Here is a 13,048-nt window from a genome sequence, read left to right as displayed (position 1 = left end):
AAAAAATAAACAACCCAATCCAAAAATGGGCAGAAGACCTAAACAAGCAATTCTCCAAGGAAGACATACAAATGATCAAAAAGCACATGAAAAAATGCTCAATATCACTAATTATCAGAGAAATGCAAATCAAAACTACAATGAGGTATCACCTCACACCAGTCAGAATGGCCGTCATTCAAAAATCCACAAATGACAAATGCTGGAGAGGCTGTGGAGAAAGGGGAACCCTCCTACACTGCTGGTGGGAATGCAGTTTGGTGCAGCCACTATGGAAAACTGGAGATTCCTCAAAAGACTAGGAATAGACTTAACTATATATGACCCAGGAATCCCATTCCTGGGCTTGTATCCAGAAGGAAATCTACTTCAGGATGACACCTGCACCCCAATGTTCATAGCAGCACTATTTACAATAGCCAAAACATGGAAACAGCCTAAATGTCCATCAACAGGTGACTGGATAAAGAAGTGGTATATTTATACAATGGAATACTACTCAGCCATAAAAACCGACAACATAATGCCATTTGCAGCAACATGGATGCTCCTGGAGAATGTCATTCTAAGTGAAGTAAGCCAGAAAGAGAAAGAAAAATACCATATGAGATCGCTCATATGTGGAATCTAAAAAACCAAAACAAAAACAAACAAACAAAAACAAAGCGTAAATACAGGACAGAAATAGACTCACAGACAGAGAATACAGACTTGTGGTTACCAGGGGGGTGGAGGGTGGGAAGGGAAAGATTGGGATTTCAAAATTGTAGAATAGATAAACAAGATTACACTGTATAGCACAGGGAAATATACACAAAATGTTATGATAACTCACAGAGAAAAAAATGTGACAATGAGTGTGTATATGTCCATGAACGACTGAAAGATTGTGCTGAACACTGGAAGTTGACACAACATTGTGAAATGATTATAAATCAATAAAAAATGTTAAAAAAAATAAATAAAAAAGCAAGTGGCAAATGGTAATTCTTCTGGAGTATTTTAGTTTTCATACTGGGTTTGTTTTTAAGGAGGAATTAGAAGTACAGTAGACCTTTGAACAGTGCAGGTTCTCTTATACGTGAATCTTTTTCAGTAGTAAATACAAAAGGTCAACTGTAAACTATGCAGATTTTTGACTAAGTAGGGATCCGCACCCCCAACCCTTGCCATTGTTCAAGGGTCAACTAATTAGAACAGTGGTTCTCAAATGTGGGAATTAAATCACCTAGAGAACTCTAAAGGTAAATTTCTGACTTGGTAGATCTAGGATATAGGACCCAAGAATATGCATTTTGACAAGTTAACAGAAGATCTTGGCTTCACCTTGGCTGTACTGGGTGGACTCCCTTCTGTTGTTTTGCTATCTCTGTGGTACTCCAAACTAGAACCTAATTTGATGCTCATGAAGTCAGGCCTGTGCATCTATCAGCATCAGGCAGTGGCTGTGTTTCACTGTAGGTAATCTGGGGAGGCCCTGGAGCTGGGCATTTAACCTAGTCGGTGCTCTTCTCACACAGATAAGGCAAGCTTTGAATAGATTCTAGAAATAAAATTATCACAATTGTTTCCTATCTGTGAGAATTTACATTTGAAGGAATGAATTTAATTGCTGATTCTGTAAGTGTTCTGTGCCTATTTGGTATAAAATGAAAAAAACTTAGTCATTGTTTTAAATTTGTGAGAACAAAACATCAGATTTGAAGCAGCAACGCAACATACTGCAAGAAGCACACAAAAATATCTTTGAAAGAAACATCAGTGAGATAAATTTATGGACTAGTCCCAGACATGCAAATGGCTGCGTATTTCTCAGTCTTGGGTTGATTATAAACTTAAAGTATGTGCTTAATCTGTTTATACCAGCCTCACTTTTTTTCATATCAAAATATTTAATACTTTGGATTACTTCTAGTTTTTGTTTCTTGTTGCTGTTTTATTATAAAGCTGCAGTGAATGTCTTTGTATATTTATCTTCCTGTACTTGTGTTTCTATAGAATAAATTTCTAGATGTAAAATTACTGTGTCAAAAGGATTAAGTGTAAAATAGTGCCAATCTGCCTTCAAAATATTATAGTAATTTCTACTCCAACTAGTAGTGTTAAGAGAAAGTTCCTGTTTAAGGAACTATCTCATAATGGTCTTTTTATTAACATCTACCCCAGCCTCTTGATACCGCAATTTTGCACAAAGTAGTTAACTTTTTTAAAAAAATTAACTTAAATTGTTTTAAATTGGATAATTTTCCTTCTCTACCTCTTAAAATTCTAGTCAAGATGTACTGGAGGATTTCAGCTTACTGGTACAGAACTGAAATTATATCCAAGATAATATACTCCCGCCCAGTCTTATGCTGCTAAATCAAAAAAGGGAAGTTGAGTAGAAAAAGATACCCTTCAGCCCATTAGACCACTAGGTGCCAGAAAATTGTCATAACTATAAATCAATGACTAGAAGGTGACTGCCTCCCACCTCAGGTTTGTGCAGAGAACAAGTTGCACAATTTGAAGCACAGCCTTGCACTTCCATGGTTCTAAATTATGGTCTATTATCATTTATTGAAAAATATGAAGAAGTAAGCCTAACATGATAACATTTATTGAGCACTTATGTATCAGGTGCTATTAACTTTCAGTGTAACAACCCTTTCTAACATACTGTTACACACGTGAGATGCACAGAGAATTTAAAGCACTTAGTCAATGCCATTGAAATCATTAGGAATGCCTCTAATGCTAGGGTTCTATGATTCTGAAAAGTGCAAGCTACTCTATGTTGAAACATTTTTTAATAGCCTGAAGATAATTGCAATCTTGTTGAAATATATCGTGGTGGGTGTGTGATGTTCACTGTCTTCTGTATGCATGAAGATGATCATAATTAAAAGTTCTACTTTTTAAAGCAATTGCATGCTATTTATTTTGCTTTAACTGAGTTCTTTATCTCTGAAAACGTCTAAGTTAGATCTTTACAACATTGTTGGTCAATGAGCATTTGGGGAAACATGCCTTGGCCAGGCAAAGGTTAAAAAGCCAGGAGAACTCAAGGAAACATGCAGTTTACAACATGAACTTCAAACCTCACACCCTCCTGATGAAGAAGGTCTTGTTCTCATTTAAGCCCTTTCTCGCTTGAGGAAGGAGGAATGCAGGGAAGCAACAAGTAGAGATCTCAGTAGATGAGAACTATGGATATTATGAAGACAAAAGCTGCAAAGTAGAATGTGAGCTTCTTGAGGAGAAATCCTCCCCCTCCCTTCCTCTACTTGACGCAAGATACTACACACTAAAAAAAAGTAGAGAACGGCAGAATGACAACAGAGACCTACCCCTTGGCAGGTAATCAAGTCGTAAATACAGCTGCATCTCATCGTACCCGTGGCCTCACCCTAAAACTGCTCTCCAACATCCTTTGAACTTTGGCAATTTAGTGCTCGCTTAGCGAGCCATGCTATGTCATAGAAATATGGGGAAGCCATTTTATGAGTACTTAGGGCCTCAAAACTACCTTCCTCACCTAAGCCAAGAAGCAGAGAAGGCCTTGGTTTTATAGCAAGGGTGAATGTTCAATGTGCCTGACTCTAGGAGGAAAACTGGTCCAACAACAAATGCATCTATTTATATCCTATAATCTGCTGGGCCAGCAACATGCTAATAACCAGCTGGGCATAATGGAGAGGCCACAAGCGACTGCCAAAATGGGAAGACCCAACACTAGTGGTCAGAGAAAATGATATACCTGAAAGCGCTGAGTAAGCCAAAAAGTTCTATATGAAGTGTGCTTCCTGTGGTTATGAGCTGGTTTTACCACTTACTAGTCCATGTACTTGGACAAGTCAACCTGTGCCCTTTTAGAGCCTCAGTTTTTTCGTCTATAAAATGGAAATAATAATTATAGGCTCTTGGAATCTCAGATGAGATAATTTATGCAAAAACTCTTTGTAAGCTAGACAAATGTAAAGTATTATTACTCAAATTCTTTTTTACTTAAAAGCAAGAAGGCTCAAGAGTTACATATTCTGATAATTTTAGAAGCCAGGTGTTGAGATAGAAAAGTACAAGGTAAGAGAGTCCCGGAACCATAAATCACCACCAGTGGCTTGGAGGGAAGCTACCCACTATCAGGAACAACCACTTTGGACTTTATAGAGGAATAAATAAACTTTTGTTACATTTGGATCCTTATGTGAAATTGCCAATATTTGACTTTTTTACCTATAAGAACAATAATTTCATGTGATTCAACCTATTAGATATTTTGGTTTGTTTCAGCAGCTAGTGCAACCTTAATACACCATCTTAGAGGAAGTCTTTTTAAAAGCCACGTTTTCAAAGGCAGGTAAAGGGGAAATTGGGATTGTTGAGCCAATGGATTAGAGATAGTTAAACTGCCTGCCTCTGATTGTAAAAATACTTGATTTGCTCCACAAAATGTTGGCTCACGTAGTTTTAAAAAGTTGAATTCATTGCTGAATCAAAAATATCTAATTGTCAAGAAGTCAAAAATATTTTTTGTTTGACACTTGTTTTTTTGACCTTAAGAAGCAACACAACAAAGAAAGAAAGAAAAAAAAAACCTAAAATAAAACTAAACAAGGCCAAAAGAATAAAACCCCTTTAAAAAACAAAAAATTAAACAGTTTAGATCTTAAAAGAAATAGAAATTTATAGTTTTGGAGTGAGGAATTCTTTCTAAAATATAGGAAATTCAGAAAACAGAAAGGAAAAGGTTGATAAAATTGACCACATTAAAACTTACATGGCAAAAATGGTGTAAGTCAAAATATGACAAGGAAATGGTTTCTTTAATACATAAAGAGACAAAATTGCTAAGAAAAAGATAAAAATACAAATAACAATCCTAGGAGAGGGATACACAAATGATCAATAAATCAATAAAAAGGGGAGTTATACCCTATCAAATTACCAAAATTAAATAATAGTAATACCCAGTGTTCACTAGAGTGTAGGGAAACAGACATACATTGTAGGTGAGAATATAAAATGGTAGGAGCGTTTTGGAGGGCATTTTGCTAACAGCTATTAAAAGTAAAAATGCTAATCAAGCAATGATACTGCTGGTTTAATGTATAATCACAAAAGTCACCAAGTTATAGATATAAGGAGGTTCATTGTAACATTGTTCACAATACTAAAACAAACCAGGAACAACCAGAATATCCCATAAATAGCAGCTAGTAAATAATCATGTCCAAAAACTGCAGCCATTAAGATACAGAAAAATCTCCAGGATATACTATTTAGTGGAAAAAGTAAAGTGCAGAAAAGTGTGAAACCATTTGTGTAAAATTGTTTAAAGAATATGTATGTAATTTTTTTTTCTTTTTTTCCAGTGAACCCATATACAAGAAACTATCAACAGTTGACACCTTTGGAGAGAGGTATTAGAGATTTAGGGATCAGAGGGGAGGGATTTTGCTTTCCATTCCTTTCTGTAATTTGTTCCTTAAAAACCATGTGCCTGTATTATTTTTCACATGTTTTTTAATTTTTTAATGTAAATTAAATGAAGCTGTAGTCCAAAACTACCACAACATATGTTTTATCTAGAGCTATGATAACTGGCTACTTATTTTGTTGTTAATTGGTTTAGTTTTTTCCCTGCAGAGATCATGAGGGCTATCTATATATATTTTGTTAGCAGCAGTGTAATCACCAAACCTTTTCAAATAAAGAACAAAGTAGGAAGTGTAAAGTATGAATGAACAAATGATTTGAGATTCATCAGTTCCCCACACATGTCCTCCTTTAGTCCCCAGTTACTAGTTTTTATGCTTTAGGCTGAGAAATCATCCTATGGTTTTGAAAGTATTAAGGTCTCATTCCATTTTATAGCAGAACTAGAACCTCAGAGGAGTTGCGGTGACAGAATTATAACTCCAGCTTCTACCTCTTTAATATATGGGAGAAACCTAATGTTTATGAAATGCTAGACAGGAGACCAAAGTGTTGTAGTAAATATAAGTTAAGGCAAATGATCTGGTTTGATTTTAAATGATCTGTAATAATTTGCACCCAAGTACAAACAGATACTAAGATTCAGCTATTCATTCTCTACTTGTTCTAGATACATTTTTCTTTCTCATGGTCTTACTTAGAGCTTTTCTCCATCTCTCATCAGTTCTTAGGATTGAGTTTTCTTTACTCTTCCCAAATCACAGATGTTTTCCCACCCTGTGAAATGTAGTGGCTGGCTGGCCAGAGCATTACCGCAATTGTGTTCTTCTGGAGGAAATCCTTTTTTTAACTGCCAGGAATTTCAGGCTCAAACTGGGGAGGGTGTGGGGGATTTCTGGCATACCGCCAAGTAATTGCCTTCTTTTCCCTTTAGCCATCTGAAGGCGACTGGCTGGAGCCCAAGGATAAAACCACAGCCTCCCAAGGCTGGAAGGGACAGACTTTCAGGAATCCTGGGGGGTTGAGACCAGTCATTTCCCTCCCTACAGACAGGATCTCTTTAAACCACAACCTAGCCCAACTTTAATGCCTTCCAAAAGGAGAAATCATATAAACTCTGTTGATCATTTATCCCAGTGTTAAAAACAGTATCATAAAATCTTTTCTTTCATCTAAACCAGAGTTCAGCAAACTTCTGCAAAGGATCAGTAAATATTTTAGGCTTAACAGACCGCCATATGCTTACTATCAAAACCATTTAACTCTGCCATTGGAGTGCAAAAATAGCCAATGACAATATCTAAACAAATGAGCATGGCTATGTTCCAATAAAACTTTTTGGACATTGAAATTTGAATTTTGCATAATTTTTACATGTTATATGAAATAATTTTTTTTTCCCTAGCCATTTAAAAACAGAACAGCCATTCACAGCTGATGGTCCAAACAAAAGCAGGCAGCCAGCTAGAGTTTGTTGACTCCTGACCTAAACCATTGGTTTTCAAACTGCTTTGGCAAGTCCTCCAAGCAGTGAAAGAGCTGACTGGATCCCAGTCAGGCTTCCATTAGCCATTCCCCCTTTTTTCTGTTTTATATGTTGTTTTGTTTTATTTAAAGAAGGGGTTCCATAGCCAAAAGTTTAAAAAAATCACTGATCTAACTGAAAGCAGCTCTTTTGCTCCTTTCCTGTTCACCCATTTCTATCCCCATTTCTATCCCCTTCTAACCTTAAAAGAACCTAATTATAGGAATGAGATCACTAAGCAATTGAAACTAACTCCTGACTTATGCTCTCCTGAATGCACACCATGCCTTGTCTAACCTGTTGATTCTTTTCCTAGATAAAAAGAAATAAGAAAATGTGGGTGGATATAGCTTAGTGATAGAGCACATGCTTAGCATACACAAGGTCCTGGATTTAACCTCCAGTAACTCCATTAAAAAAAAAAAAAGAGAGAGAGTGAGAGATAAGTAAGAATGATGAATTCAGCAGTTAAAGAATGATTAGTTTTCTACTCTCAATAGCCCCTTTAGCAATCCTAGAGGCAGGTCACGGGGCAAGATAACATTTGAAGACAGTCAGCCAGTATGCACGCAATGCAGAATGATACAGAACCCAAACTCCAGCCTTAATGATTCTGAGATTCTCCCTGTTCATCACTGCCCTGACTCCTACTTTTTCTTTTTAAAAACTGTCATGGCTGAGCAGAATCTTCAGATATGCTCTCGGGACAGGAGTCCACCATCTCCCCAGATTGTCAGCTTTTCTGATTAAAGCACCGTTCCCTTCCGCTGACACTTGCCTCTTGATTATTGGCTTTTGAGCCACAGGCAGTCAAACCTGAGTTTGGTAACTACCAGAATCTACCATTTGCAACCTCAGCCCATTTTCTTTTGCTTTTCCCTCAGTGGAGATGGAGAACAGTTTGTTATCTAACTCATTTTAAGGGCCACTCAAGAAATAATCAACAATTCAGTCTTAAATAAGCCTTGTCCTTTCATCTCCTTCATAAGTCAGTCATGTTTTGCCAACACTTTATTTTGTAGTTGTGACCTTTCTCTCCAAGTTCTTAAAGTCCTACAGAATTCCACAAAGTAAAACAATACATCACAGGGAAGAGCACCTTGCTTTGCGTCCCGGAATCTTTTCTGTATTATTCAGGGTGGCCAGGAGCAACATGGCCCGAGGAGGAGTCCAAACTGGTGCTAGAAGGAAGTGGCAAGGCCAAGGAGACTGTGCTTGGAGTCTGGTCTGAGGACAAAAAGAGGAGTCCCTACATGGGAAAAAAGTTCCTGAGGTCAGAGTCTAGGAAAATCTTGACAGCACAAGAAACAAAATGGGAAATAAGTAAAAGCAAGCAATTTAGAATAGGTGCCATAAGCAACACCAGGATGCCTCAAGATCATCTCCTATGCCTCCTTTATATACAAATAATACATGGTCATCATAGAATATATATGTTTACACACTAAGGAGAATTAAAATCACCCATAATCCTACCACTCAGAGATAATAACTTAAAACTTTGGTGTGTGTCCTTCCAGAAGTTTTTCTATAAACATACATATGTATAAATTTTATATACTCAAGGGGGGTTGGTATAGCTCAGTGGTAGAGCACAAACTTTGCATGTACAATGTCCTGGGTTCAATTTCCAGTACCTCCATTAAAATAAACAATAATAAATAGATAAGCCTAATTACTGCCCTCTTCAAAAAACCCTAAAATTTTGTATACTCAGTATTGCCACTTAGATGCCTCATGGGCAACTCAAATTCATCATGTGCCAAAAAAAATTTCTTCATCTGCTCTAAACCTGCTTTATTCACACCCCCTGCCCATTTCACAGCCTTGGAGTTCCTGACCCTGCATCTCCCTCACAACCATCCAATGCCTTACCGATTCTCCTTGTTAGCTCTCCTCTTCCAGAAGTCAGAATAGTCACACTCTGACCCATTCTTTCTAAAACCTACATCTGACTCTTAAGCAAATATAAAACAAGTTTATTTCAAAGAGAGCCTTTACATTTGCATAACTAAAAAACTAGGCTCCCCAGTGCAGATTGGACAGTGTCTCTGCCAGGTGGTATCTCCTACCTGCTAGACATCTGCAAGTTGTCATTGTCAGTGAAACCAACAAAGGCTGGTGTGAAGCCTTTTTGAACTAAGGCCTGAAACAGACAGAAAGACATCCATAATAGAAAGATCCTCTATGGATTGTTGAAGAGACTCTGGGTGGAGAGTTAGTTGCCCTGGAGAATAAGGCCAGAAATCTGCCAGTTATCCAATCTCCTGTGTCAACAGCTGTGCAAGTTGATCACTGCTGCTCATCTCCTAATTTAACAACTCATACGCAGAGTTAACAGAAATCTCTGGGATTCCAAAAAGCACTGTCATCACCTATAGCACTCACTTCAATAATATATTGCCCTTGCAAGCTACCAAATACCTGAAGATCAGTTATGCATTCATTCAGCAGCTATCTATTGAGCACTGTGTTCCAGGCATCATATCAGATGCTGGGGATATCACAGGGAATGAGAAAACCAGAGTCTCTGTTTTCATGGAGCATAAGAGAGAAAGCAAGCAGTAAGCAGGTAAATTACAAGATGCAAGCAATGATGTAATAGGAAAGCACAGAACTCCAGGAAACACAAAGAGAATTTCCAACTTAGAGGTCACGGAATCTCTCCTTGAGACTAACTTTTTTTTTAAACAGTAAGTATGTATTCTTGCTCATGTGTCCATGGGTCAGCTGAACATTCCTCTGCTCCTAGCTTGGCTCGCTTGTGTGTCAGTGATTAGCTCCGGGTTGGTTAGGCACTCTACAGAACTTGGCTGGGTGCTAGCACACCTCTGAGGGTTGGTCAGTTTTAGGCTATTCCAGAATGGTGTTTGCCAGGTCACCTGGTCTATCTTCCATGAATGTTGTCTCTCATCAACCAGCAGGCTATGGTAATGGCATGATCCAAGCTTGTGGTCTCTTGAGGAGACAATAACTTTTAAATTGACATCTAAAGAAATAGGCATAAGTCACATTACAGATGAGGTAACAGAAGGCGAGCAGTCTAGGTAGAGGGAAGGTAGCCTGGTGGAAAGGATGCAGAGAAGCTGCCAGAGGAGGAGAGAGAGGTCAGCAGTCGGAAGGGGATTTTTATTGTTGATATTTTTGTTTACAAGATGGGAGAGTAAACACATAAGGGTAAAATTTAAACAGTTGGTGAATATGAGCAAAGGGTATATGGAAAAAGTTATCCCCTCCAAAGAAAAGTGATCATGTTAGTCCTGGGGTAGTAACTCTGATGGCTTCCCAAGACACGAAAATGAAAACTCACTAGAACTGACAAAGTCCCTGAGAGGCGGACCCTGCTTATCTCTCAGGCCTTATTTCCTTTCATTCTGTTCTTTGATCACAGCCTTCCAGCCTTGTAGATCCCTGAGTACCTTAAGCTCATTCCTGCTTCAGTGCCCTAGGACTTCTGGTTCTCTCTTCTGAAGCACTGCCTCCAACTCACCAGGCTAATTCCTCATTCAGACTGTAGTATGAATGTAAATACCTATTCAAAGAGCCTCCCCCAACCACCTGTCTAACATTTCTCTCATCCCTCTACCCAAAACTTTTCAGAATCTCAGTTATTTACTTATTCGTCTATGTCTGCCTCCTCCAGGAGACTGTAAATTCCCCGAGAGCAAGATCCATCTCACCTTTGCACAACCCTGTCTCCTGCACCTAATTCAGTGTAAGAGGACGAGTTCAATAAATAGTTTTTGAATAAATAAATGAACAAACAAAGAAGGAGATTGTGGCCAGAGAGCACATTAGCGAAGCAGAAGGAGCAGTGATGATGACAAGGTCCGGGTGTACAAGTGGGTGAGTCCCTGCGGTGCGTTGGAAGCAGCTCTTCAAATGATAAATGAAGAGAGTAGATGTCTATGAAGTATGGAACAATGATACTGCATAGGAGGAGAAGACAGTTTCTATTGTTTCCCTATTGCCCTCCCTTCCTTGGAAGCTGGCAAAGGAGCTGCCAGGGATTAAGGCATTCGATTCTACTCACCTTTAAAACGCTTTTGAATCTTTGCTGCAATCCTAGAGTATAGAAGCTGGAAAACTGCCCAAAAGAGTCAAAGTCCTGACTTTGATTCATAAATATGTTTAAAAAAAATAAAAAGAAAGAAAGAAAAGAAACAGAGAAATTGTGGCTATGACCTAACCACAGTCAAGAAACCTCTTTGACTTCCATTGGTTTGGTATTAGTGGAAGCCTTTTATCTTCAGAACTTTGTACTTGTGCTGCCAAGTGGAGGAAGGGAAAATGCAGAGAGCTCTGTCTGCATAATCACCCCCCTGCTGGCCCTCCCCAGGTTCAGAGCTCCTGAAGGCTCACCCCCTGGTTCTCAGAGGCCCCAGGCTAGCATAAGAAATCAGTGGGAAAATGTTCCTTTAGATGTCAAATCCGCAGCTTCTACCAGAAAACAAGGACAGATGAATAAAGCCTCAGGCAAGGACAGGCAGGCCCTTAATGTTGCTTATGTGAACATTCTGAAAGTTTCCTCATAACTGTTTAGCCTGGAGTTCCTAACCACATGCTAATATGTTCTGCCCTAAAACACAGATTATGAAATTAAGGAATCCTTTCCAAGGGCACCTCACCCTCATCCTCATGGCCTCTATTTCTTGGTATGACCACTTTTAAGGAGGAATAATTTAGACTAAAGTGTATTTTACAACATGTGTCTCCCTCCAAAAAACTACCTTTTCTCCCATTTTCTATCAGAATTTTTTAAATAAAAGTTTTAATTTTGGAATAATTTTAGATCTATAGAAAATTTGCAATGATACTACAGAGTGCCCAGAGACTCCCTCATCCATCTTATGTTATCATCTTATGTTACTGTAGTACGTTTGTCACAACTAAGGAACCAGCACTGATCCACTACTATTAACTAAACTCCACACTTTATTTGAATTTCACTAGTTTTTCCCTAATGTCCTTTTTCCATTCTAGATTCCATCCAGGATACCACGTTACATTTTATCACGTCTTTTCAGGGTTCTGTGGGCAGTGACAGTTTCTCAGATGCTCCTTGTTTTTGGTGACCTTGACAGTTTTGAGGAGTACTGGGGAAATATCTTGCAGAATGTCCCTCAAGTCAGGATTGTCTGGTTTTTGTTTTGTTTTTTTTTTTTAAATCACAAATAGACTGGAGTTATGGGTTTTTGAAAAGAACAGCTCAGAGATGAGGTGCCTTTCTTAGCATATCAGGGATAGATGACATTACATGACATCACTGGTGAAGTTAACCTTCATCACTTAGTCAAGACAGAATTTGCCAGGTTTCTCCACTATGAAGTTACTATTTCTCCCTTTCTGTAGTCTATTCTTGGGAAGCAAATCCCAAATCTAGCCTACTGCCGAGAAGGTAAACCGGCAATGGGGTGGGGAGGGGTGGACTAACAGCTGTCTTGATTCCTGATACCTTCCCAGTTCCTGGTTCCAGTCCTCCTGAGGCCTGGCTACTTCCTGTCCCATCTTTATAAGAAATTATTTCTGGGACGCATTCTTCTGCTTGCAATAAAAAGAACCTTGGCTAAGATGTTACATATTTTTGAAGTATTTTGCATATAATATGAGACAATGAAGTCTAGCAGGGAAAAGGGCCAAACTGTTGGGTCTGTGTTCTAGATCCCCTTAGCCACTTCCATGTCCTTCAGCCTTTGACATGTCCTAAGTTCTCTGGGCCTCGGTGTTGTTATCTGTAAAATGTGGGGTGGAACGGGGGTGGAACTACATGCTTTAATAGTCTTCGGTTCTATTTCATGTGGTTCCCACACTAACTACGTGAAGCAAGGCAGTTAAAAGAAATAAATGTTTAGATATTTATCCAGAATATCATAATTTTTCTCCAAGAGGACCCAGACAGGGGTGGCATTATATAGGGACAGTCCTCAATGTGATTTGAAGAGCACCAGAAATGCTTTCTTATCTAAAAGAATTTCTTTTCCTGTCTTGAGTCTCTGGAATAAACTTTACTACAAACTCCATTCCTTGTTTGGTGTGTAACAGTTCTGTCTGCACACAAGCCCCTCAGAGTCTCACCTCTTAACCCTCTAACTCTTCACCCCCCAG

The sequence above is a fragment of the Camelus ferus genome, chromosome 5 (genome assembly GCF_009834535.1).
Source record: "Camelus ferus isolate YT-003-E chromosome 5, BCGSAC_Cfer_1.0, whole genome shotgun sequence".
Classification (NCBI taxonomy): Eukaryota; Metazoa; Chordata; class Mammalia; order Artiodactyla; family Camelidae; genus Camelus; species Camelus ferus.
Note: the sequence above shows the minus strand (reverse complement) of the source record.